Raw genomic sequence first — 26,683 nt, forward strand, 5'->3', positions numbered from 1 at the left:
AGCTGGACCGGGCTCTTGGGCCAGCCAGGCACCACTGCCATTGTCTACGGCCCTACCAGCCTGAACACGAGAGACCCAAGCCTCGGCCCGTGGGCACGATCGGCGCCACTGCTCCCGCCACAGGGCCGGCGCACTCTACAACTTTCAGGGCCCACAGCACCAAGAGAACAGGGAGGAGCCAACAAAGGAATGACGCTACGAAACGCACCCCCAAAGCAACCAACCAATCCAAGTAGAAACACGTCTCAGGACCCGTTGGTTTTCTCGCGTGGGCGGCCCTGCCCCCCCTGTTCTAGCCCAGCCCTGGCGCCCTCCACCCTACCCTCGCCAAAGGGACCCCTGTCTACCAGAGCAGAGCCTCCCTCTCCAAGTCTCTGTTGCTCTCCCTCTCTAGCTCCCTCACCCTCTCCCTTTCTCTACTTCCCACTCCAGCTTGCTTGCTCTTTCTCTCTCAATCTCCCTGATTCCTCTCTGTCTCCACAGTTCCTATCTCTCGCTCTCTATCGCTGTTTCTCTCTCCTTCCGTTTCTATCTCTCCATCCTTCTGTCTCTTGCTCTCCTTCAAGCTATCTGTGTCTTTGTGTGTCTGTGTGTGCTTGTGTTCCCGCGCGTGTGCCCGTGTGTGTCTGTGTGTTTGGGAGTGGGTTTGCTAGTGACTGTGGTGGGGTGTGTCTGGATGTCTGTCAGTACCTTTGTCCCGGGATCAGGCTGCCAACTCTTAGCCAGCACGTGGGTGTCACAGTTGCCGTGATAGTCTCACACACGCAGGTGTGTGGATCTCGTTTATTTTCATGTAGACAAGGAGAGCGAAACCACAGAGAAAAGAAACATCCCGTGCATCACGGCCTGACGATGGATTACTGTTTCCGCAAAATGGGGAGTCTCCAATATAGCCTGTTTGAAAACTGGAAAGGAGAGCACCGACAAGATGCTGGTCTTCCACGCATTCCTGGAAGTGTCTGGGGCCCCACAGAGCTCGGGAAACAAACAGTCAACATGGTCACGCTTTCGGGGGGCAGAGACTTGAGCAACAGGCACATTTGCAAAGGGCAAAGAAACGTGGAATCCAGAATCACGCTTCAGTTGGCATGAGTGTGACTCCTGTGTGGATGGGACTATCCGCCTCGCGATCTGTTGCAGGGCTCAACATGGGGATATGTCATCTGTGAACCACGTGGATGAAAAACGTACAACCACCTGAGTCTTGGCTCATTGCTCTCTGGGGAATTCGCTCACTCCTTCGGAAACGGAATTCGTCTGAATCGCTCCCGGATGAAGTAACCCAGGCTGGCGATCCGGAGGGCCGGTGAGCCCAGCACTTAGCGCGCACTGGGCACCCAACATTTTCCCGGAGTGCTGGGTCCTGTTGGTTCTGGAGGCAGAAGACCGTTTTTCTGTCTGCCTTCCGTTCTCTGTTTCTTGCTCCTTTTGTCCCTCGGTCCATCCTTCCCTCTGTTTTTCCCTCCCTCCCTCGGTTTTTTCCTCCCTTTCTCCCACCCTCCCTCTTTCTCTCCCTTCCAGGGTCCCTCCGTCCATCCATCCTTTCCTAGCTCCATCCTTCCGTCCCACTCTGTCTCCGTTCCTCTCCTCATCTCTGCCTGCCTTCCCTCTTGCCTGGAAAGGGCAGCACCCGGGTTTGCGCGGGGTCTCGGGTCTACATTTAGTTGCAAGGCGCTCCATGGTGCTGGCAAGGATGCTGGCGGGACACGGGTTGGTAAGTGATGGTGAGCGAAGAGGCAGAAGAGTCGAGCCGCAGAAAGGAGAACTGGCCTGGTTTCTGCCTGGGCCCAGTGTTTTGCGGACTGAGGTCTCCGCCAACCCGACTGAAGAACGTTGGGGGAAAAGGGATGAGAGCTCCTCCTGGGCTAGTTAGAAAACCTAGGCTGTTGCCTGCAAACCCCCGCATGAGCAGTAGACAGTCCACCTCCCCGTACCTGGAAGGGCCCTGGGATCCCTGGGATGCTCAGGAAAGAATGACGCCCTCCTCTGTGTTGGAGTCTGTCGCCGGACTTGGAACTCACGGATCCTAGGCAGGTCAGCTGGAAGGGAAGACACGCCTCACCATACCGAGTCAGAGGTTCACAGCGAAAGAGAGGCCACCGCCCTGCCCCCACCCCTCCCCAACCCCGCGTCTTAAAGCTCCTCCAGCAGAGCCCAGTGTTCTTCCTGGCTGAGGAGTGGTTCCAGAGGAGCGGGCTCTTCCACGTCCTTCAGCTCCCCCAGTGGCGACGGATCTAGGAAAGGTGGTGCCTTTTGCTGAAACTCTGAGGTTGACAGGAGCTCATCTAACAGGCTAGGGGTGAGTGTAGACGAGCACCCCGGCTCCTGGAGCGGTTGGGAGGCACCTGGATGGCTTGCATCTGTGCTGGACGTGGAGGCCTCCGGGGTCCCGAGCTTCAGAGGTGGAGGTGCCCCGTCTTCAGTTTCCCACGCCTCCCTGGCGACCTGGGGCTCCAGCCCCACCACGGACTCCAGTGGGACATGGGTGGCGCAAGCACACCTTGTCCCTGTGACTCAGCTTGAGGGGGCCCAAGCTGTCCCACTGAGCACGCGCACAGCAGGCCGCCGTGCTGCGGATCCTGGTTCTCCTGGCATTTGTTGGGTGCGAAGGCCTCCGAGGAGTCCGAGGGTGGGACACCCCCACTTCCAGAGGAGCCAGGGCAGTGAACACAAAGTCCCGAGTGCCGGGGGCAGGTTGAGAGATTCCTTCTGCCTGCGCATCCTGGCTGGACTGGAGCAGGGGGAAGGCCCTTGCTCCCAGGCTCATGAAAGTCCCCTGTGGGAGAGCCCCAGGCACGCAGGGCGTGTGGGGTGTGAGAAGCGCCATTTCCCACGCCCCAGAGTGGGTGAACTCGATAGAGGAGGGAGCAGGGTGACACTTGCTAGGGGACCTTGTTGCAAAAACCTCCTACGTACGCGGGTGCCCTGCCACCCTGTTCCAGGTGCCTGGCCCTTCGATTCTGAAACTAGATCTGAATCCTGGACTCTGAGAGGCCCGTCTCTCTGGCCAGGTCTTCCCTGGTGGCGATGCCTGGAAAGCGATCCTTCTCAAAGGCTCGGAGGAGGAGGGTGGTCTGGGATCGGGTGACGGCGGTCCGCTTTCGCCTGCCTTCTTGCTGGCTGCGCCTTCCGGGCCAGGGCCGAGATTCCTGCCGGTGCTGCCTCAGCTGGCGTGACTTCTCATTCTGAAACCAAGTCTGGACCCTGGGCTCCGGAATGCCGATGGCCTGGGCCAGCCGTTCTCTGGTGGCGATGCCCGGGTACGGGTTCCGCTCAAAGCAGTCTCGCAGGGCCTCGCTTTAGCTCGGGGTCCAAAAGAGTCTCCTTCGCCGTCCTCGTCCTCCGGCTTCCGCGGGGAGGGTGCTGTCGCAAGGTGTCGGGAGAGCCATCGCGGGAAGCCCTGGCCGGAATTTCACGGACAGACACGGGCAGAGAGAGGCCAGCGGGCTCCCGTGAGCCTCATCTGGCCTCTGCGTTGCAGGCGGGTGCAGCCGGGAGACCCTTAGAAAGACCTACCACCTCCACCCCGTTATTACCTTGCATGAGCTCTGGGGCCCAAGGTCCCGGGGCAGCCCGCCCTCCGAAGCCGAAAACCACAGGGACCAGAGCCTTGTGGGGTGGGTGGGTGTAGGGCCAGATTGGAGGGGAAAGAGGGGCTTGGGGGCTGGCTCTCTGAGGTTCTCCAGTAATTCTATGGAAACCGGAAGCCGCTGTCTTGACTCGCACACGTTTTCAGGGAGAAACCACCCTGAACGGTGGAGTGCGGAACTGAACCTCCATGACAATCTTGAGTTTTCCAGGCCCTCTCCGGGAAGGCGGCAATGCCTGTGGGTGTCGCCGTTGCCGTGATAGTCTCCCACACGCAGCGGTGTGGATCTCGTTCATTTTCATGCAGAAAACACGAGAGCGAAACTACAGAGAAAAGAAACGTCCGATGCTTCACGGCCTGACGACGGATTCCTGTTTCCTGCAACATGGGGAATCTCCACTGTGGCCGGTTTGGAAACTGGAAAGGAGAGCGAAGACACGATGCTGCTTTTCCACGCTTCTCTGGAGGTTTCTGTGTCCCCACAGAGCTCGGGAAACAAACATTCAACATGGCCACGTTTTCGGGGGCCAGAGACACGTGAGCAACAGGCCCCCTTGCAGAAGGCAAAGGAATGTGGAACCCGAAACCATGCTTCTGTCGGCCAGAATGTGACTCCTGTGTGGACGGGACTATCCGCCTCGCGCTCTGTTGCAGGCTTAACGTGGGGCTATCTCATCTGTGAACCATGTGGTTGAAAAATGGACAACCACCCGAGTCTCGACTCATTGCTCTCTGGGCAATTCGCTCATTCCTTGGGAGACGGAATTTGTCTGAATCGTTCCCGAATGAAATAACCCAGGCTGGAGATCCGGAGGGCCGGTGAGCGCCCCGCAGGCCGACGCGGCTGTGGGCCGAGCACTCAGCCTGCAATGGGCACCCAACATTTTCCTGGAGTGCGAGGTCTTGCTGGTCCTGGAGGCAGAAGACCGCTTTTCTCTCTGCCTTCCTCTCTGTCTCTTGCTCCCTTTTTCCCTCTGGCCTTCCCTTCCTCCCTCCCACGTCCCTACCTCCCTTCCTCACCCTCTCTCCACTTTCTCCTTTCCAGTGTCCCTCTGTCCATCTGTCCTTTTCTCGCTCCACTCCTCCCTTTCTCTCTGTCTCTGTTCCTCTCCCCATCTCTATTTTTCAACATTATATGATCCCATTGTGTGTATGTGTGTTAACATTTTTTAGCAATAAAGTTTATTTTCATTAAGATATGTATATTGTTATTTAGACACGTTATTTATGTATGTGCATTTATTCAATAGACATAAATTTATTTCATAGTTATTCTACAGCATAGTGTAAGCATAACTCATAAGCAGTGTCAACCCGAAAATTGTGTGACTCACATTACTGTGATTCTTTTATACTGCAGTGATCGAGAATAAAATCTCTATATCTCCAATTTATATCTGTGTATTACCATTGAATTGGCCCCATATCCTGTAGTGATAGAACACTATTCCCGGACTATGACGAGCTGTGGACTGTGGGGAGGTCAGGGTTAGGATGATGCAGAAGTGAAGATAAGACATTCTGTTTTTCACATCTTTATTAAATACAAATTCCATATGAAAGAAATTTAAAATTCCAAACAACATCAATGTTTATTTCATTATTACATAAAATGAAAATTATAAAGCAACCAAAGAAGTAATTAATACACCTAGATAATGAAAGATTGTATGATCTCAGTACAAAATACAAGTAGAATATACGTCAAATATAACCAAATACACTGTATTGTAGTATGTGACGAAATCTCCATATCCTGCAATACAGTAGTCAATTGAAATGTATAACATACAATAAAATATAAATTTAGGATGTTTAAAATGAAATAAAACATGAGGCAGATGAATAAGTACAATCATTTACCATTTAATATATCTTGACTTAAATTTTATGTAGAAATATTAAAAATAAACAGCTTGCGTAGTAATTTTACTATGCAAACTGTAAAAATGTATAGACATTTTCCCACAGGGAGTGCTATTAATGGTTTGTGGATATTAGTACTCCATGGGTTCAGGCTGGAAGAGCGAGAGCCTACAACCTTTTCCGAATTAAAAGAGAAGCAATTTCTTGGTAAGGAGGCTCATGCCTGTAATCCCAGCACGTTGGGAGGCAGAGGCTGGCAGATCACTTGAGTTCGAGGCAAACCTGGCCAACGTGACAAAACTCTGTCTCTACTAACAATACAAGAAAAAAAAATTAACCAGGCATGGCGGTACATGCCTGTAGTCCCACCTATTTGGGAGGCTGAGGCATGAGAATTGTTTGAACCCAGGAAGCAGAGGTTTCAGTGAGCCAAGATTACATTCTAATATTTTTCTGATTATATAGAAATGCACGACTGTCATCAGACATCCAAAAGGCATCAAACATCTAACATGAAATACAAAATTTATCTGTAGCCTGGCAGTCTGCAAAAATCAGGGCTCACCATTCTGACTATACCGCTCAAGTTTCTTTCCTATGACGTCTTCAGGTTCTGTCATTTATTAACACAGTGCATCTAAAATTGTCACTGCTGGTCATCTGGAAGAATCTGAGCAGAAGCAGGTCCTTGTTCTCATTCCCAGAGCTGCATCTCTGCTGAATAGGGTCAGGGTGCTCCCAGCTCAACCTCATCTGATCCACTGACAGGCTCAGTTATCTCCTGCTCAGGGAGGGGATGGGCTTCTCTATCCAGGGCTGAATCCCCAGGACCAGGCAGTGTGGCTGGGACAAGCCAGCCCTCAGCAGGGAAGACATAAGCTGCCTGGGTGGCCATGGAATACAAGGTCTGCACCTGGGCACACAGAGGCCCCCGGAGCTGAGTGAGCAGTGTTAGCTGCTCACAGGTCAGTGGAGAATGGATCTGCTGTGCCCACACCGCTAGGTCTTGATAAATAGCCTCTGACATATCTCACACTGAGGTCATCAAGCTTTTTTGAAGTGACGGTGTTTGGACTCCTAGGGCCTGAGACCTGTGCCACTTGCTGTGCCCAGTGTGGGCCCTGGAACGTCCCTTATCGTGGGCATCACAGGTCTCCTGGATTTCACTGTTGTGCACAGCAGTGGAGGATCTTGATTTTTTATTCAACGTCAAGCTGGACTCCACTTCTGGACAGTTCCCTGCAAAGAAAGCATGTGAGAGACTCACCAGAGCAGTCCCCACAGACCCTCATTTCCAGAACCCCCTGTGCACCAAGGTGAACACCACTTGTCTCTCCCACTCCTTCCTGACCATCTCAGCACTGGAATGAAGTGAGGCTGAACCCCTTGTGAGTCCCCAGATATTCTCAGAGTGCTAAGATCTCAAAAATTTACTTGTCAGTAAGTAACTCCCTTTCCGCTCAAGCCTCATATAAAAGTTTCCTGATTATTTGCCTCTTGGGGCAAACCAAAAACAAAAAAACCACCACCAACAACAACAACAAAAAAACATCAAGATTCTACCTGCTCTGTCTTGGCAGCTGTCCTTGGAACTGATTTTTCTTTTCCTACAGTTTTCCCAATATGAGCTGGACCCTGGTTCTCTGAATACAATGAGAGTTTGAGAAAGTGCCTCCAACTGAACACCCTGAAATTCCTAGTCCATCCTGGACACACAGGAGCTGAGGTTACCACCAAACCCCAGCTCTCTTCTGTTCTCCAGTGTCCAGGATCTGTACGGCCCTGGCTGCCAAGGATCTCCCAGTTTCCTTGCCAGGAAAGCCTGCGTTGCTGCCCTGTCCCTTCTTACCTTGAAAGAGTCAAATCTTACCTGATCCAGCAGTGCCGTTCCTGGCCTTGGGCTTGGTTTCCTCAGAATTCTCCTCCTTGCTTGGATTGGGCTCTGATCCTGCTGCAAAAGAAAGTTTAGATGACTCCCTTCTCCCTAGGCAGAGTCCCATAGTCTATCTCTGATGCATTTTTGAACATCAGTCTTTCATGTGAAGCTCTTCTGCCAGTGTCACTAGTGAACACATTTCTCAAAGTCCCCTGAGGGCACTAAGCCATTTCCCATCCCCAAATCTCAAAATAAAACCCTACTAAAGACACATAGCTCAGTATCCTTGATTCCAACCCTCCTTCCAGCCTCCACAGGAGCAGCCCAAGGCCTTACCTTGCCTTTGTATGTGCTTCTCGCTGGAATGGGAGAAGGAGGTCTTGCCTTTTCCATTGAATGGTTTCTTCTCATCTGAACCTTTTTCTCTAAAGGAGATCTGTTGGAAAGGGGGCTGGTCAGTGGAGCATTGGATGGAGGAGCGGTGAAGATCGGGGTCTTCATTTCCCTTTCCCATGTTGAATCTCAAGTGAAAGGTGTGCTCTCTTACACGTCCAAAGGCAGAGTGTGGGTTATTCTGCTAGACCTGCCTTTTATGTCTCTCGGCTGGGCATGGCTTACTCTTACTGGCTGAACAGTTTTCTCCTTCCTGCCGCTTCTTAGAGCCTCAATCAGAAGTTTCTTGCTGTAGTTCTACTGGGGACCTAGACACAGTTAAGGGGAGACATTTTCAGGATCCTGTCATAGCGTCAAGAAAACAAAGAACCGGGAGCACAGGGATCGGAAGATCGGGGAATCATCTCTTCCGATTTCTGTCTCAGTTCCTACCTGGAAGTATTTATGATCCTGTTCACCTTTCAAGATGCACAATTGAACATGCCTATATTGACATATGTTGTATATTTTGCACAGAAAGAGAATGTATTATACATAGTGTTAACATTGTATGCATAGATATTATAATTTCTTAAATGCTTGGAAACAACAAATGTCAAATTATGGTTGATTGTATTAGATCCACACCTATATGATGAAATAAAAATGCAGAGAAAAAATAAATGCGAAATGAAATGGCCCTTCTTACCTTAAAAATGGGGAAGATAATTAGATCAAATGCAATAAAATTGAATTGATTAGGTTGAGCCAGTGCTAACCTAATCAGCCCCTGATTCCTGAGGTAGCAAAAAGTCTAGGTGGAAGAACTTTCCCCCTTTCTCACCCTTCCTCAGTCATCCTGGGAGCGCCATTGTGTTCTGTGGAATTTATTCAGCCTCCGTAGTAAAAATGGACTTGGTCTCAAACAGGTAACCCAACTGATCACAAGAAAAACAGCCTAGATTCTGAACATTCAGCTCCTGTCTTCACACCGCAGACACCACCTGAATCCCATCAAAGCCCACATTGTTTCTCAACATCCACCATCAAGACATATTCCAGGGCAGCCTCTCAAAATTGCCTCAGTGAGATGGAACAAGGTGTGGCGGAGCTCCAGGTTCAGAACAGCTACCTCATCCCTTCCTACTGAGGTGGAGTCTGTCTCTGCTGGTCAGAGCCCTCCAACTAGCCTAGTCTATGTCCAAGCAAGTGTCCCCTAAAAGGACCTACTTGTCTCCCCCTCTGCTGAGGAAAGCATGCAGGAATGAGACCTTCTATGTTAGGGAGTACTCAGCCTCCAGTCCCAAATGACTTGATTGACTGATGAACTGATTCCTTGAGGAGGAGAAAGACACAGGGAAACTGTGTTGGGTGAGTCTGTGTTTTCCCAGCTGTCGTGTCTGTGCAAATAGTGGAACCAAAAAAATATTAGTGGTAGACAGACACTGCCTAGTGAAATTGTCTGAATGTAAATGGAACTTATCATAATATAATATCGTTATATATTATAATATGATATCATAAAATTTATTCGATATATAAAATTTTGATATATACTATCATATAAAATTTGGTCAGGTAAATTTATAAGAAAATTGAGTTAAATTTTGTAACAACATTAACATATAAACTCAATAGAAAGCTAGGAAAATTGTCTGCTCTTGTGTAAATGACTGCTTTTTGGATAACTCTCTAAAAGGTGTGAAGAGGGGTCTGCTACTTACTTGATAGTAAGTACTTGATAAGACATCGACTTCCACATCTTTGCTGTTTTTAACCAGTGCCCTCTCAAGATATGAGGATATTTTACTCTAAGAAAGTATTGTCATAGATATCGTAATAGGAATTTTGTTCATTTTAGTTAATAAATTATTATAACATTTAGTGATTATTAATAATTTATGTCATTGTTAAAATATACTCCTACAGACAACATATTACACACGTGTTTTGATTTGTCCTTTAATCTCAGGTAAATTTTTTGAATTTATATTTGTTAAATTCTGTTTATTTTAGATAAAAGAGACCTTGTAACTGCCATATGATGTACTTTCTTAGAAAGAGAAATTCTCAGGCAAAACTCAGGCCTGGCCAGGCACAGTGGCTCATGCCTGTAATCCCAGCACTTTGTGAGGCCAAGGTGGGTGGATCATCTTAGGTCAGGAGTTCAAGGCTAGCCTAGCCAACATAAGGAAACCCCACCTGTACTAAAAATACAAAAAAAAAAAAAAATTAGCTGAATGTGGTGGCTCACACCTGTAATCCCAGCTACTTGGGAGGCAGGAGGATTGCTTGACCCTGGGAGGCAGAGGTTTTGGTGAGCCGAGATCACGCCACTGCACTCCAGCTGGGTGACAGAGCGAAACTCCGTCTCAAAAAAAGAAAAAACTCAGGCTTATTTTATCAAAATCTATATTTTAAATAACATTTCTAGGTGTCCCCTTTCAATAAAAATCCAAACCAAAACAAACAAAAAATTTCTAGGTAATTCCCATGAATATTAATAATTGTTAAATTGGGTACTTTTATTTTTAAGAGATGGATTGTTTATATGGATGTGTTGATGTGTCAATCATGTACAGTTAAGATTGTACTTTTTTCTGACAGAGCCTCACTCTGTCCCTCTGGATGGAGTACAGTGGTGCAATCATAGCTCACTGCAGCCTTGACCTCCCAGACCCCAGTGATCCTCCCAAGTCAGCCTCCCAAATAGCTGTGACTACAAGTGTGCATCACTCTGCCCAGCTAACTTTTAAAAAAGTGTTGTAGAGATGAGGACTCACTATCTTGCCCCAGTGAGGTCTTGTTATGTTGCCTAGGCTGGTCTCAAACTCCTGAGCTCTGGGTCCCAAAGTGATGAGGTAACAAATGTGAGCCACCATGCCCAGCCCAAGATTAGACCTTTCAATGAGTGCACGTCTTACCTCAAAAAAATAAAAAAGAAAGAAACTTATTAAAAGATAAATTCGGAGTTAAGAATGTGTTCACATTAATGATTTTTAATTTGGTATTTCTATTGTTAAAAGAGGGATTGTTTGTATGGATGTGTTTATGTGTAAAAAGCTAGTTAAGTTCGAACCTTTATTTATTTATTTATTTTTGAGATAAGGGTCTCACTCTGTCACCCAGGCTGATGTGCAGTGGCACAGTCATAACTCATTGTAGCCTCAAACTCCTAGAATCAAGGGATCCTGCTATGTCAACATCCCAAGTAGCTGGAACTACAGGTGTGCACCACTGTGCCTGATTAATTTTTTAAAAAAAAAATTAATAAAGATATGGTCTCACTATGCTGCCCAGGCTGCTCTCAAACTCCTGACCTCAAATGATCCTCCTGCCTTGTCATTCCAAAGTGATGTGATTACACAGGTTTAAGCCATTGTTCTCAGCCAAGATTTTACCTTCAATGAGCACACATTTTATATCAGAAAAAATAATAATAAATAATAAAGTCTGTGTGAGAAATGAGTTAAAGTATAGATAATACAAAATTAGCATGTTATTAGTTGTTGTTGAGCCTGGGTAACAGGCCTATTGTACTGTTTCTTTTATTTCGTATATGTTTTAAATTTTCTGTAATAAAACATGTATAAGAATACAAAGTTGATCTACAATGTTAGCGCTTAAGATCTTAGTGACTTTGGGAGAGCAAAAAGAGCAAAAGTGTTGCCAGGGCATCAGTGAAGCTGGTTCTATTTCTAGGTTACACACGTGTGTTCACTTTGTAATAATTGATATGAACTTTACGTGATTTCTTTGTATACGTCTTTCTGCATGAATGTTATACATATATAAAAATACAAATATTACCTATTTGCACGAAATTTTAACTTCGTGTCTCAGAATAATAGCACTGTTTTGTATTGTTTTAAAGTGGGACATGTTTACTCAGGGCATCATCAGGTGGATATTAATATTGCAAGGTATTTACTTATGTCCTAACACTTTGGTGACCTTCTAGGTCTTCCCATGTTTACATCAATTTAGTAAGCAGGATAGTTCTAATTTTTTAGGGTGTAGGCCAAGCACGGTGGCTCCTGCCCACAGTCTCAGCTCTTTGGGAGGTCAAAGCAGGAGGATCATTCTAGTCCGGTATTTTGAGTTTTTTTAGGATGCAATTATTGTTCAGCAAAGTTATCTCCCCACAGTGAGGTTCAGCAATGCAAAGGCACCTAGCACATACATGCATTTGTTATGAGTAGAACTGGATTGAATCAGGAATAAAATGTGTAGCAGAGGTCAGTTCTGCAAAGAAAAGTAGGTAATGCAGGTAATATCAGAAGACCACACCCAGCAGCAAATCTTTCCATTCATTTCAGGAACCGGTTTGCCACTAGTTCACCGGAAGAGGCTGATTTAAAGCAGCAGTTTGGGGGCTTGGTTGTACCACATAGTCACCCAGAGAGCTTTAAACAGCACTGTGGTCCAGGTCCCACTGCAGGGATTCTGAGTTCATTTATCTATTGCCTTTTGAGTTTAGGTTATTCTAAAAGCCTACATGGTGATTCCCATGTGCACCCAGGGGAACAACCCCTGGTTCAGGATAAGAAATGCATTTGCTGTGCATGCATTCCACGTGTGCAGCGGTGATTTTCCCCATGGCCACCCGTGAGTTTGGGGTCTTAGAAAATACACTTGTCCTGTTAAAAATCAAAAAACAACTTCAAGACACACTCAGCTGTTTGGCTAAAATGCAGCAGGAGAAAATATCTTCTCAACAGATGTAGCTGGATGACACTTGCTTTCAGCGTGAAAGGTGGTTTCAAGCACAATATAGCACTTTTTTCCTACAGGCTTTGAAGGCCTTTTACTATCATATCCTTATGAATCACAGGAATAAAAAAAAAGTTATATAACTGTCAAATATTGTATTATGAAAAAAAAAAATTAAGAGTATGTCTTCCATGCTGAGGTACCCTGATTAAAATCAGTTAAGACCCATCTGCCTGGTGTGGTGGCTCACACCTGTAATTCCAGCACTTTGAAAGGCGAAGGCTGGGGGATCACTTGAGCTCAGGAGTTCAAGACCAGCCTGCTCAACATAACAAAACCTCATCTCTGCCAAAAATACAAATATTATCCGGTTGTGGTGGTGTGCACCTGTGGTCCCAGCTACTCGAGAAGCTGAGATGGGGGAATCGCTGGAGCGCAGGATGTCAAAGCTGAAGTAAGCCACTGCACCCCAGCCAGAATGACAGGGAAACAGACCCTGTCTCAGAAAAATAAATAAATAAAGAGTTCCATTCTTTCAGACACCCCCCTTCTTCTACATAAAACACGGGGCTTTGGACTGAAATGTTTTAAGATGAACTGAAGATTCTCCCATGATCAGGAGCAGTAGATGGGTCTTGCTCACTTCCTGCTCTTTGAGTTGAAGCAAGGCAGAGGCCTGGAGACTCAAACTGTTAAATATATTCATTGCTTTCTTTTCATATGTTGTATTAAGCTATTCTTGCATTGCTATTTTAAAAACCTGAGACTGGGTAATTTATAAGAAAAGAGTCTAACTGGCTCATCATTCTGCAGGCTGTACAGGAAGCATAGCACCAGAGTCTGCTTCTGGGAAGGTCTGGGGAAGCTTACAATCATGGTGAAAGAAGAGCAGGCATCTCACATGGTAGAAGCAGGAACAAGAAAGATGGGGGAGGGATGGATCATACTTCTAAACAACCAGATCTCATGAGTACTCACTATCACAGGGACACCACAGAGCCATGAGGGACTCACCCTGTGATTCAACCACCTCCTCCTCAGGCCCCACCTGCCACATTGGGGATTAAAATTCAATATGAGATTTACAGGGGACATCTAAACTACATCACATGACCATCAGAAAAACAGATGAAGAATTCATGGTTTCTACTGTCCAGAAACTTTTCATCTAGAGCAAACGGATTAATGGCTGAATTCAGCATCCTGTGGTTAGAAGGGAGAAGGGAGCCGCACAGGGGACTTTGGCTGCATTTGCTCCACTTCCCTTATGCTGTTCCTCTGAGTTCTGATGTCACCACCTGAAGGGCTATTCATGGACAGAAGAATTATTTTTATTGTTGTGATTATTTCTGTTTCCTTTATCTTGGTAAAAATAAGATTTTTTTTTTTTTTTTTTTTGAGATGGAGTCTCACTCTGTCGCCCAGGCTAGAGTGCAGTGGTATGATCTCGGCTCACTGCAAGCTCTGCCTCCCGGGTTCACACCATTCTCCTGCCTCAGCCTCCCGAGTAGCTGGGACTACAGGCACCCACCACCATGCCTGGCTAATTTTTTGTATTTTTAGTAGAGACAGGGTTTCACCGTGTTAGCCAGGATGATCTCGATCTCCTGACCTCGTGATCTGCATGCCTCAGCCTCCCACAGTACTGGGATTACAGGCATGAGCCACCGCACCCAGCATAAGTTTTTAGCTTCTCATATAATTGTCCTAAAAAACCCTAAGAGTTTTGCTTAAGTTTCTTGTTATCATGTGTTATAAAAATTGACAGGGAAGTGGCTAAAGCAGATTAAAATTACACAAGCTCTAAGAGTCAAGTCTCTGTTGGGCAGGCTTAAGAAAGACAGAACTGGAAATACTCCATCAGCATGGACATCGGAAACATGGGGTTCACTTTCTGTTCCAGCCCTGCCCAGATCCACCCTCTTCTAAGGCCTCATCCAGGTCTGGCCTCACCCTAGAAACTTCTCTCACAGAACTGATTCGAGGAGATCAGAGATTGGGGTGGGGGCTCCTGCTGCCTCAGAACTGATTAAAGGAGACCAGAGATTCGGGCGGGGTCTCCTGCTGCCTCCTGAGCTGTGCCCACAATTTCCTAAAATGGAAAAGCAGATAAATGGAAGCAAATCATTGCATATTTGGGGGCCACAATTTCTTTTTCATTGAAGCCAGTGCTTCTAGAGACATCCTACCTGGCAACTTGTTTTCCATTCCTGCAAATCCAGTGGCTGCTCCACAAGGCACAAGAAAGTAAATATAAATATAAAACATCTCTCTGAACAGTTCACCCTTTTTTCTCTATCCCTTGCATCTGTCGATATAGCTTTTATTCTGCACATTTCATTTTTCAGGTAAACAATTTTTAAAATGGAAGAAAAAATAGAAATGCTAGGCCCTTCGTTTAAATCCTGAAAATTACAGAAAACCCAACCCCCAGGGTGCTATGAGGATTAACTCACATCATGTAAAGTTTCCTGAACAGTGCTCTGTAACAGACTTCTGAACACATAGTACGTGCTCAATAAAGATTGCATTAACTCATGTGTACATGTTTTCCAAATGCAGACTTACTCAAACATTGATGCCTTCTCTAGGCTTTCTAAACTGTAAAGAGCCAGCAGAAAAATGACATGTTTGAAAATGGTGATTGGTGGTTTCCACTTTGGGCCAAAAGTATTTGTATTGTGGTGAGTGTTGGGTGTCAGGAGCTCTGTGCTATGCCTACTTTCTCTAGCTGAGTGCTACTATGTTGGATGTAGTGGAAGAAACATCAGCATTAGAAGGAGACTTTTTAAAGAAGCCAATTCAGGGACCCCTTCCAAACCTGCAGAATCACATCACTAAGAGAGAGGCTGGAATCGGAAATAATTCATAGGCACATTGAGACTTGAGAGGCAGCCAGGCACGTTGGCTTGTGCCTGTAATCCCACATTTTGGGAGGCCAAAGTGGGCAGATCACCTGAGGTCAGGAGTTCAAGACCAGCCTGGGCAACATGGACAAACCATGTCTCTACTAAAACATACAAAAATTAGCTAGGTGTGGTGGCTGGTGCCTGTAATCCTAGCTACTCGGGTGGCTGAGATTGGAGAATCGCTTGAACCTGGGAAGGTGGAGGTTGCAGTGAGCCAAGATGGCGCCACTGCACTCCTGCCTGGACAATGAGTGAAAACTCTGTCAAAAGAAAGAAAGAAGGAAGGAAGGAAGAAACTTAGAAACTTGAGGGGCAATGCTTAGCTAAGTGGCTCTCGGCCCATGCTTACAGCCATAATCACATGGCTAGCTTAAAGAAATACCATCACCTGTGCCCTCCCCAGAGACTCTGTCTATTGGTCTTGGTTGGGAGCATCTGTGTCGTTGTAATTAAAAAGTCAAATTGTCCCTCTTTGATGATTACATAATATCATATATACAAAAAATCTAAAGACCACCAAAAAAACTCTTAGATTTGATAAATTAATAATGTTTCAGGATGCAAAAATCAACATACAAAAATTAGTAGCATTTTAAACACTAATGATGATCAAGCTGAGAACTGAATTAAAAAGTTACTTCGTTTTACAATAGCTACAAAAAAGGTAAAACACTTAGAAATACAATTAGTCAAAGAGATGAAATATCCCTAAAAGGAAAACTACAAAACACTGATGAAAGAAATTGTACATGACACTAATGAGAAAAACATCCCATGCTCATGGATTGGAAGAATTATGATCATTAAAATGACTCTACTGCCCAAAGCAATCCACATATTAAATGCAATTCCTACCAAAATGCTAACGTTATTTCTTATAAAATTAGAAAAAAAATTCTAAAATTCACATGGAACCCCAAAAACAGCCTGAATAACCAAAGCAAATCTAAGCAAAGAGAATAAAGCTGGAGATATTACATTATCTGGCTTAAAATTATACTAGAAGGCTTTAGTAACCAAAACAGCATGGTACTGATATCAACTGACACATAGATCAATGGTACAGAATAGAGAACCTAGAAATAAAGCCACATACCTACAAACAACTGATCTTTTACAAAGTCAACAAAAACATACACTGGATAAATGACATCCTATTCAACAAATTGTGCTGGAAAAATTATATTGCCGTATGCAGAAGTATGGAATGGGACCCCTATGTCCCACCATATACAAAAATCAACTCAATATGGATTAAAAGACTAAAATGTAAGACCTGAAACTATAAAAATGCTAGAAGAAACGCTAGGATAAACTCTTCTAGAGATTGACTTGGACAAAGAATTTATGACTAAGATCTCAAAAGCAGATGTAACAATAACAAAAATAGACAAAATGAACTCAATTAAACTAAAAAGTTCCTGAAAAATCTTTTTAATTAACACAGTGAACACAAAACCTATGGAATGAGATAAATATTTACAAGTTTTGCATGTGACAAAGATCTAATGTCCAGAATATACAAGGAACTCAAACAGCTCAACAAAAATAAAACAAGTAACCTCATGAAAAAGCAAGCAAAGAACATTAACATTAAAAAAAAAAAGACAATGAGCAAGCAAAGAACATGAACATTAAAAAAAAAAGACTGATGGTCAACAAGCATGTAAAAGATGCTCAACGTTGTCAATGATCAGAGAAATGCCAATTAAAAACCACGATGAGATACCAACTTACACCATGCAGAATGGCTACTACTAAAACGCAGAAAAATGAGCTATCAGCAAGGATACAGAGAAAAGAGAACGCTTATACATTGTTTGTGGGAATGTAACTTTCTACAACCTCTATGGAAAACTGTATGGAGATTTCAAAAAAGACTAAAAATAGAACTTCCATTTGATTCAGCACTCCCACTACTTTGTATCTACCCAAAGGAAAATAATTTATTACACAAAGAAAATACCCACATTCATGTTTATTGCAGCACTATTCACAATAACCTATATATGAAATCAATTTATCAATCAATAATCAATAAAGAAAATGTGCTATACCTTTATACCATGGAATGCTACTCAGCCATGAAGAAGAATAACATCATGTCTTTTGCAACAACATGAATAAAACCAGAGACCATTATTGTAAGTGAAAAACCTCAGAAACAGAAAATAAAATTCTGCATTTTCTCACTTCTAAGTGTGAACTCAATTATGCATACACTTGGATATAGAGACTGGAAAAATAGACACTGGAGACTCAGAAAGATGGGAGGTTGGTAGAGGGTTTAGGAATGAGAAAATAACTAATTGGGACAATAAACAGCATTCAGATGATGATGTCACACCAAAAGCCCATAATTCATCATTATGCAACGTGCTCCTGTGAGGGGGCTGCATTTGTACTCTCTAACATATTCACAAAGAGAAAAAAAAGGCCTGGCGCAGTGGCTCAAGCCTATAATCCCAGCGCTTTGGGAGGCTGAGGCGGGCGGTTCATGTGGTCAGGAGTTCAAGACCAGCCTGGCCAATATAGTGAAACACCGTCTCTACTAAAAATACAAAAATTAGCCTGGCATGTTGGAGCACACCTGTAGTCCCAGCTACTCGGGAGGCTGAGGCAGGAGAATCACTTGAACCCGGGAAGTGGAGGTTGTGGTGAGCCGAGATTGTGTCACTGCACTCCAGCCTGGGGAACGGAGAGAGACTCCATCTCAAAAAAAAAAAAAAAAAAAAGAGAGAAAAAAAACCAAAAAACTTTGGCTTTTATCAAGAGGACAAACTGAATAGACCTCATAATTTTCACAAATAATTAGGCAAAAAAAATTTTTAATAAAAATAAATAAAAAATATTGTATTTTAAGAATGGTATAAAAAGACAATTTGATGCCTTAGAGTAGTTGGTACTTAGCACATACAATATGTTAGGCAAGATTCTAACCCGTTAGACATTTATGGACAGAATATGTTAACAGTAAAATAAATAACACAAAGATTCATTGGCAATGAGAAATTGACATATTTTCAATCATATTAGATGATATTAAAACCATTAACAAATTTACTGTTTTGTTTCACAATAAAAAACAATGTTAAAAAGTTTGACTAATTAGGCATATGGATAAATGGGCAGCATTTTGACAAGCAGACAGAGGATACACATTTTCAAACACCAGACAAAATTATTTATTTATTTTTGGGGGGAGAGAACAGTTTTATTATCTGGGGATATAGTGGGGTCTTCTCCCTGGGAGGTGGATATTCCACTGGTTACCCCCGCCAGGGCTCCAGGAGGCGCCATGCGATTCAGTGCTGGGCTCCGCTGGGGACCGGGCCTTAGAGAAGGTGAACCGTGCAGAGAAGCAGCAGCTGTGGGGTCCTCACCGCCCGCTCCACCCAGCTGCACCGGGACTCCTGGTGCTCCTCAGGCTCCCGCCGAGTCTGCGTCTCTGGAAGGCAGCGAACCATCCTGCCCAGAACCTTATCCTGACAGCCCAATTTGACGCAGGTCAGCCATTTCTGCTTCCTCCCCTCGGACTGGACTTTGCACTTGGGTTTCTTCCAGTCCTTCCTCCGGCCGCTTCTCTGTCTTCCGGAGCTTAAATTCCAACCTCACAAATGTTCCAGTTGGGAAGGGCGTGTCCAGGGCGCTGTCCACACTGGTCTCCCGGAAGGCCCGCTGCACGAGCGGGTGCTTGCAGATTCCTCCAGGACCACCTGCAGGCCCCGGCGCTGGCGCCCAGAGCTCGGCCCCGCCGTCGCCCCCCGCGCCCACTCACGGGGCCAGCGGGATCCGCAGCCTTCTCAGGCTTCCCCTTTCACCTCCGCCCTGCGAAGCGGGTATGCGCCCCTTGCCCCTTAGTTCTCCGAGCCCGCCGGGAGCCACCTCCTCCCCTGCCCCTGGGGGGACCATGCCCATGCCCACAGAACGCTGGGCAGAGGCGAAGGAACCGGGAAATGTCCCTTTCTCCACACTGACCTTGGGGTCTGCCGGGTCCTCTCCACTCCCTCCCACTCTGCCCACGCTGTTCCCTGGGGCCCACAGCTTCAGCAAAGTTCCCTGCCGCACCGTGAAGCCATCCTGTTGCCCACTCTCACCCTTCCTCCTTTTCTGGCCCATTGTCTCTCCTCACTGGGTCTCCGACACGACCCTCTCTCCTCCAGGCTGTCCTGGAGTCCCTCTTTTTTTCCCCAGCTCAGTCCCCTCTCTGACCTCTTCTCCCTCCCACCCCCGACCGAATCTCCCGGCTCCCACGGGGGGCCCCCAATCCCCAGGACCCAGGTCAACCCACACAAAATGATTTTAAATGGGAAGACTTGAATTCCATTGAATTCATGAAAGCAGGAATCCATCTGGTCATACTTTAAATAATGTTGAAATGATAATGGCAACTATCAATTTAAAGTTTAACCAGAGTTCAGAATACCCACCATTTTACCACAAAGAAAAAAAAAACCTGTTATAACTAACCAGTTCAGTAAATTTTCAGGATACAATATTAACATATGAACATCAGTTGCATTTTTTACAGTAACAACAAAATATCTGAAAAAGGAATAAAGATAATTCCATTTATGATATTATCAAATAGAATGGAATACTTAGGAATGAGTTTAACAAAGAATATGAAAGATGTGCATACTGAAAACTATAAAATGTTGAGGAAAGGAAATGAGGAATACAAAATGGGAAATATATCCTGTATTCATGGATTCTAAAAATATTGTTAAAATATCCATACTACACAAAGTGATCTACAGAGTTAAATAAATTTCTATCAAAATTTTAATGCCATTTTATTAAAAATGCAGAACAACAATTTTAAAATTAGTATGGAACCACAAAAGACCTCAAATAGCCAAATACTGAGAAGAACAAAAAGGCTGGAAGCCTCCCACTTCCTGACTTCAAACTGTTTTACAAAACTATAGTCATCAAAATAGTATAGTACCTACATAAAAACCAACAGAACAGAATAGAGGACCAGAAATAAACTCACAAATATACAGTCAGCGAATCCCACAGAACGGAGAAAGGATAAACACATCAAGGACTGGTGTAGGAAAAACTAGATATGCACAGACAAAAAGTAAACCTTTCTCTCATACCATCATAAAACGAATTTGAAATGAAATAAAGACTTAAACATAAGAACTGAAATAATGAATCCTCTAAAAAAAAAATGGGGAAAAACCTCCTTGACACTGGTCATGGCAATGATGCTTTGGATTTGACACCAAGAACAGAGTCAACAAATGCAAAAATGAACAAATGGAACTATGTGAAAGTAAAAAGTTTCTGCACAATAAAGGAAACAATCAGCAAAATGTAAAGGCACTATATGGAATGGGAGAAAACATTTCTAAACCATATGTAGGATAATATGTTACTATCCACAATATATATCATACTAATCAATGCAAAAGAGGAACTCACAACAGAATTAAAAGCAATTTCCTGATTAATAATTAGGCAAAATATATAAATAGCAAATTTTTCAAAGATATACAAATGGCCAATAGGTATATAAAAAATGCTCAACATCACTAATTATCAGAGCAATTAAAATCAAAATCACAATGAGGTATCACCTTATCGTGGCGTTTGGATACCTATTATCAAAAAGTCAAAAGATAAAAAGTGTTAGGGTGCAGAGAAAAGAGAACACTTGTACACTGTTGCTGAGGATGTCAAATGGTGCAGCTATTATGAAAAACAGTATGGAGGTTCCTTATAATTTTTAAACTAGAACTACCATTAATCCCAATTCGGAGTATATACCCAAAGGAAATAAAATCAGTATCGTCAAGGGTATCTGCACTCCTCTGATATAGATAAATAAATAAACTGAGAGATACATAATTTCAGCTTTAATAAGAAATGAAATTCTTTCATTTACAAAAATACTGATAAATCTTGAAGACATTATGCTAAGTGAAATAAGCTGAATACAGAATACAGAAGGACAACTACTGCATGGTCTCGTTTGTATGTAAAATCTAAAAAAGTAAATAAAAATAAAAAAGCCATGGAAACAGAGTAGAACGGTGGTTCCCATGGGCTAGGAAGTGGGGAAAGTGGGGGAGATTTCCATGGAAGGGGCGCACCTTCAGTTATAAGGTGAGTAACTACTGGGGACCTAATGTACAGAATGGTGACTATAGTTAACAATACTGTGTACTTGAAATTTGTTACAAAAGTAGATCTCAGGTGCTCTCAACACACACACAGAAACGTATTAACTATGTGAGGGAATAGATATGCTAACTAGCTTAATCGAGATAATTTAAAGACGTATACACATCTCAAAACACTCTTGTACACCCTAAAAATACACAGTTTTCAATTTGTCAGTCATAGCTCAACGAATGGAGAAAAAAATAAGAGTAACCAGCGGGTCATATCTAGCCACATGGAAATTGGAAACTCGATTTAAAACACTCTTGGCCACTGTTTCCAGCTCTACTGGAGAATGGCCGGAGCGCTTCCGGCCCCTGGACTTCCACGCTCCTCCCGCGGCCCCCGTGACTGGAGAAGGTACAATCGTTCCCAGGATTCCAGGCCGCGCAGATCGGGCAGGGCCATCGCCGTCCCCTTGCTTGTTGCCGCAGCCCCTTTAGGCTCCGCGTTGCAGGGCGTCCAGGCCGGGGAGGCTACCTGTGGCTGCCCGTGCGCCCCCGTGGCCAGTGGCTCCGCAGGCCTCCGCTTAGGCCCTGCGCAGCCCCTCGGAGGCCGTAGCCGTCTTGCGCCAGAACTCACGGCCTCGGGCCCGTCCCCGCCGCCAGCGCCTTCGCTTTGGCCGCTCCTCCCCCTCCCCGAGCCCGAGCAGGCCCCCGGAGAAGGAGGGAGGAGAGGATGGAACGCTACCTCGGAGCTGCCGGCGGCAGGTTTGGGAACCGGAGAAGCTGGCCTCGCACAGGAAGGCTGCTCAGAGCGACACAGGAGCAACCGCCAGGAGCTCCACACGCAGCTGGAAGAACTCAGTAAGGTACTCCGCTGTGGGAGAAATGGAGATAATAAAAGTGTGATGTAGAAGTACTCACAGAGAACCATGGTCGTTGGTCAATCTCTGATTATTATTGTCAGACCTATTCTAATGATGTTAGTCTCCCAAATAAAGTGAGTGACTGAACTGTCAGATCAGCAAGATGAGGATATTGAAACTCCTGCTTTGAATTCTAAAGACCAGTTACAAATAGAAAACGATGCTCACCCTGGTACTGATAAAACAGCAAATGTTGAATGTAGACAAGAGGGTCATTTGCCTCAAATTCACAGGAGCCAACATCTGCATTAGCAGCACAAGATACGTCCTTAGAAGGTTCGTCATTAGCTGGAAGTTTGAGAGCTACAGCAGAAGCGGCTTTATCACGGACTGGATTTAGTTATGATGAAAATACTGGACTGTATTTTGACCACAGCACTGGTTTCTATTAAGATTCTGAGAATCAAATATATTATGATCCAATTTATTACTACTGTGAGATGGAAAGTGCTCGCTATCCGTTTCATTCTCAAGTAGATTTGCAACCTTATCAGACTTACAGCATTAAACAAAGATAAAAAATGGAGAAAAGAAAGGATCCAGATTCTTCTACAAAAAAAGCAAAATGAAGAGAAGGATTTGAATTCAGAGGATCAAAAAGCCTTCATGTTGAGCATACAAGCTGCAATGTGAAAGACAATTTTTCAAATGTGAAAGAAAGGCCCAAATAGGCATTCATCACAAAAATAATCCCTCAAAATTCACTGTTCCAGTTAGTGGAAATACTGTGGAATCTCCTCTTCATGAAAACATCTCAATTCAACTTTATTTAAAGATGAGAAAGTCTCAGACACTGATAGTGAATCAGAAAAAGGTGAAATTACAGGATCCCAGACCGAGGGTAGTTATGATGAAGACATTACCAGTGAAGGCAATGCAACTGCAAAAGATACTGAGGAGGAATATGAGGAAAAAGTGTGGCCCCCATGTATAAGAGTAATTGTCATTAGATCACCCATGTTACAGACAGGATCACTCTTCGTCATTACTGCTGTAAAACCTGCTACAATAGAAAGAGAAAATGATGTGGAGCATACTTTTTGAATCCCTGAAGTTGGTGTCAGTAAGTTTCATGCACAAATTTATTTTGACCATAACTTACACAGTTATGTCCTTTTGCATCAGGCAGTTAAAATGGAACAATTGTTAATGAAAAACGGATTGTTCAGCTGAAAACTAAATGTGACCCATATGCACTTGAGCAAGGAGATTGAAGGGAAAATTGGAGAGAGTGTGTTATCTTATTACATTCACCCTGGCAGTAATAGCTGTGTTGGATATGAACCAGTGCAGGTTAGATCTCACCTTTCCCTTGATAAGAAAGATGAATCATTTGTTGGTCCAACATTGACTAAGAAGGAAAAAAGTTGGAAAGAAGAAAAGGATTTTAAAAATATATGAGTAAAATATGGTTTACAGAATACAGACTACAAAGATGATAAAATATTGGAGAATCTAAAATATAAAGATAGAGCTGGAAAACATAGGGAACAGATGGGAAGTGAAGGAAATTTCCAAAGAGATGATGCTTCTGCATCTGTTCATTCTGAAATTACTGATAGCAACAAAGGTCACAAGATGTTGAAAAAGATGTGCTGAAAACAGTAGTAGGCCTGGGGAAGGATGGTGGCAGAATAAAAACTCCAATACAGCTTCAACTTCTGCAAACACAAGCAGGATTGGAGACAGACAAACCATCCTCAATTAAAGAGGCTCACCTTCTCCTAAACAAGAACAAGAACAACAACAAAACAACAAAAACAAAACCAATGAAAACTAGGACAAAACACAGGAGAGGCTTGCTGAAAACTTTCCAGAAACTAAACTTCCAAAAGATGACCTAGGAACCATTCCTTGGGTAAAAGGGACTGAGGAGTGAAGGTTAATCACAGAAGAAAACTCAAGCTTTTTTATAAATAGAGTTTGGAAACTTATTTTATTGCAGACATTTTTCCCCAAAAAAAGTCAGTGGCACAAGGAAACTGTGTCACAGTTTACCCCTTCCTGATTCAGAAATGTGTAATAAAATGTGGTTTGCAGCTTTTAAAAAACACTTTTTAGACTAACTATTAGTGACTGAATTAAGCTATACAGTAAGTGAACTAAAGTTCACAGGGCATAGATGAGTTTATCAAACTTTACTATTTTATTTTGTCATTTACAACATCCATATAAGCAATTAGCCATGTAAGCAAAATTCATATAACCACTTAAATGTACATTTGTCTTTGTCTCCATATATTCATACTAAGATGCACAAAAAATACAGCAAAAGAAACATCGAAAGTCTGTAAAAATAAATCTGACAATGTACATCCTTTTTTATGCCCTTCAGGACTTAGATAAAAAATGTTGAGAAAACATGGATAGTGGTGCATACATTTTCTTATATTTGGAATAGCCTAAATCGTATTGAAGAACTAATGAACAGGTGACATGTCATAGAAAATTAGTCTTTTATTGTTTTCTTCTGTGAAGAATCTGAATTTGTTGATATGTACTATACATTCAGCATTTTTAGCTGGTTTGTTTCATAGCTAATGAATATTTATACATGAACAACTGAGTACAGTGTTGAAATAGTCATGCTGGCATTCATATATTTTATAAGTACTATTGCAGGCAAAGAAGTTGTGCCAGAAAAATCTGATTTCTAGTACAAAAGGAACACTTAGCCAGGGACTCAAGCTCATTATATTTATTGAAAATATCTTAAATTGCCATATTTATTGAAAATATCTTAAATTGCCATAAGACATTATAACATTAAATAACTTATTTCAATAAATTATGAATTAAACAAAAAATACAACTGATATCTTTTATGGGTTAGGGAAGTGCTAATGAGACAGAATGGCAATTGAAGCCAAAAGATCTGAATTCAGGTAAATAAGTTTACTCATATTACTTTTATATTAGAGAAAACAATACTTCTGACCATATACTATTTATTGCAGTGGAGTATTTCAAAAATATGTACATAATATATAATTAATTTTCTAATGATATAAAAGTCATCACATTCTACAAATTATTACAATATGGTCTATTGATGTAGATTACAATATGGTCTATTACTATATGGAGGGGTGTTTCAAATGAAAATACTTGGAATTTCTCATGAGGTAGTGATAGATGCCACAGAAAATCTATGTAAAATATTACACATATATACAACTATTGATATCTTTCCTTTTCAGAAAAATAATATACTTTAAACACTTAATGCCAACAATTAAAATCATCAAGAAGTTAGAGGAATTCACAGAATTCCTAATATGGTTGAAAGGAAATTAAGAAAACTTTCCAGGACTGGAAGTAAATAAAGATAATGATCCAGAGAAGTAATCAACCTAAGAGGCCCGTGCCCCACTCAGATGCGTCTGATCACAAGGATGTCAGGTCCATGTGGGTTGTTCCCTTCTGACAAGGCAAATGGAATAAACAAAGAGAAACTGCCTGCAGGTGTCAGAATGTGGTGTCTCCCATATATGAGGATTAAATTATAAATTATGTTGCACACAAGAAGATGAACTACTGGGGTGAAGCATCAGAAGAAATATGGCACATAAATCTCAGATATTGAATTTATATTTAAATGTTTAAGTCAATAAAATAAAAAAACAAGAAACCAGTATAATGTGGAAAGAAACTGTGAGCTTGTCAAGCTATCTTTGGAAAAGAGGCTAATGAAAAGTAAAGTATTGAAGGTGTTGTAAAACAATTTAATGCACAACCAACACATTACATATTAAAATAGGCTGAGCCAAAAAAAGGACTAGTAAAGTAAAATGCTGATCACAATTAATGTAGTCATATATGTTATAGAAGGCAAATTAATAGAAAATATATTTATATATGAGGATTAGATTGAGAAGAAATAAAAAGCATTTAAGTGTTTTACCAGAGTCTTTAAACAGGAAAGCAATAGTGAAAGAATCAGTGACTCATAAGTTTCAGAAACTGGAAACCAGACATGAATCCTTTAAAAGATTAGGGTGTAATATATGAAAAAAAAAGGAAATTAAGAAATACTTAGAAGAAATAATGGTTTTGGTTATTGTGAATGCTACTTTATAAACATGAGAGTGCAGTTATCTTTTTGACGTGCTTATTTTGTTTCCTTTTGATATAAACCCAGTAATGAGATTGCTGGATCATATGGTAGTTTTATTTATAATTTATTGAAAAACTTCCATGCTGTTCTCCCTATAGAAATGAGAAATGATTGTAGAAATTTACATTCCTACCAACAGTGTATAAGTGTCCATCTACAGAATGAATAAAGCAAATGTTATATATATATATATACA

At 43.1% G+C, this 26,683-nt stretch overlaps 2 pseudogenes; one reads left to right on the forward strand and one right to left on the reverse strand.

The window, feature by feature from the left end:
* Positions 1 to 6,182: 6,182 nt before the first annotated feature.
* LOC129530397 (protein FRG2-like) lies at positions 6,183 to 7,845 on the reverse strand (annotated as a pseudogene).
* A 13,952-nt stretch (positions 7,846 to 21,797) lies between these two features.
* LOC129530341 (angiogenic factor with G patch and FHA domains 1-like) lies at positions 21,798 to 24,249 on the forward strand (annotated as a pseudogene).
* The last annotated feature ends 2,434 nt before the right edge of the window (positions 24,250 to 26,683 follow it).

The sequence above is a fragment of the Gorilla gorilla genome, chromosome Y (genome assembly GCF_029281585.2).
Source record: "Gorilla gorilla gorilla isolate KB3781 chromosome Y, NHGRI_mGorGor1-v2.1_pri, whole genome shotgun sequence".
Lineage (NCBI taxonomy): Eukaryota > Metazoa > Chordata > Mammalia > Primates > Hominidae > Gorilla > Gorilla gorilla.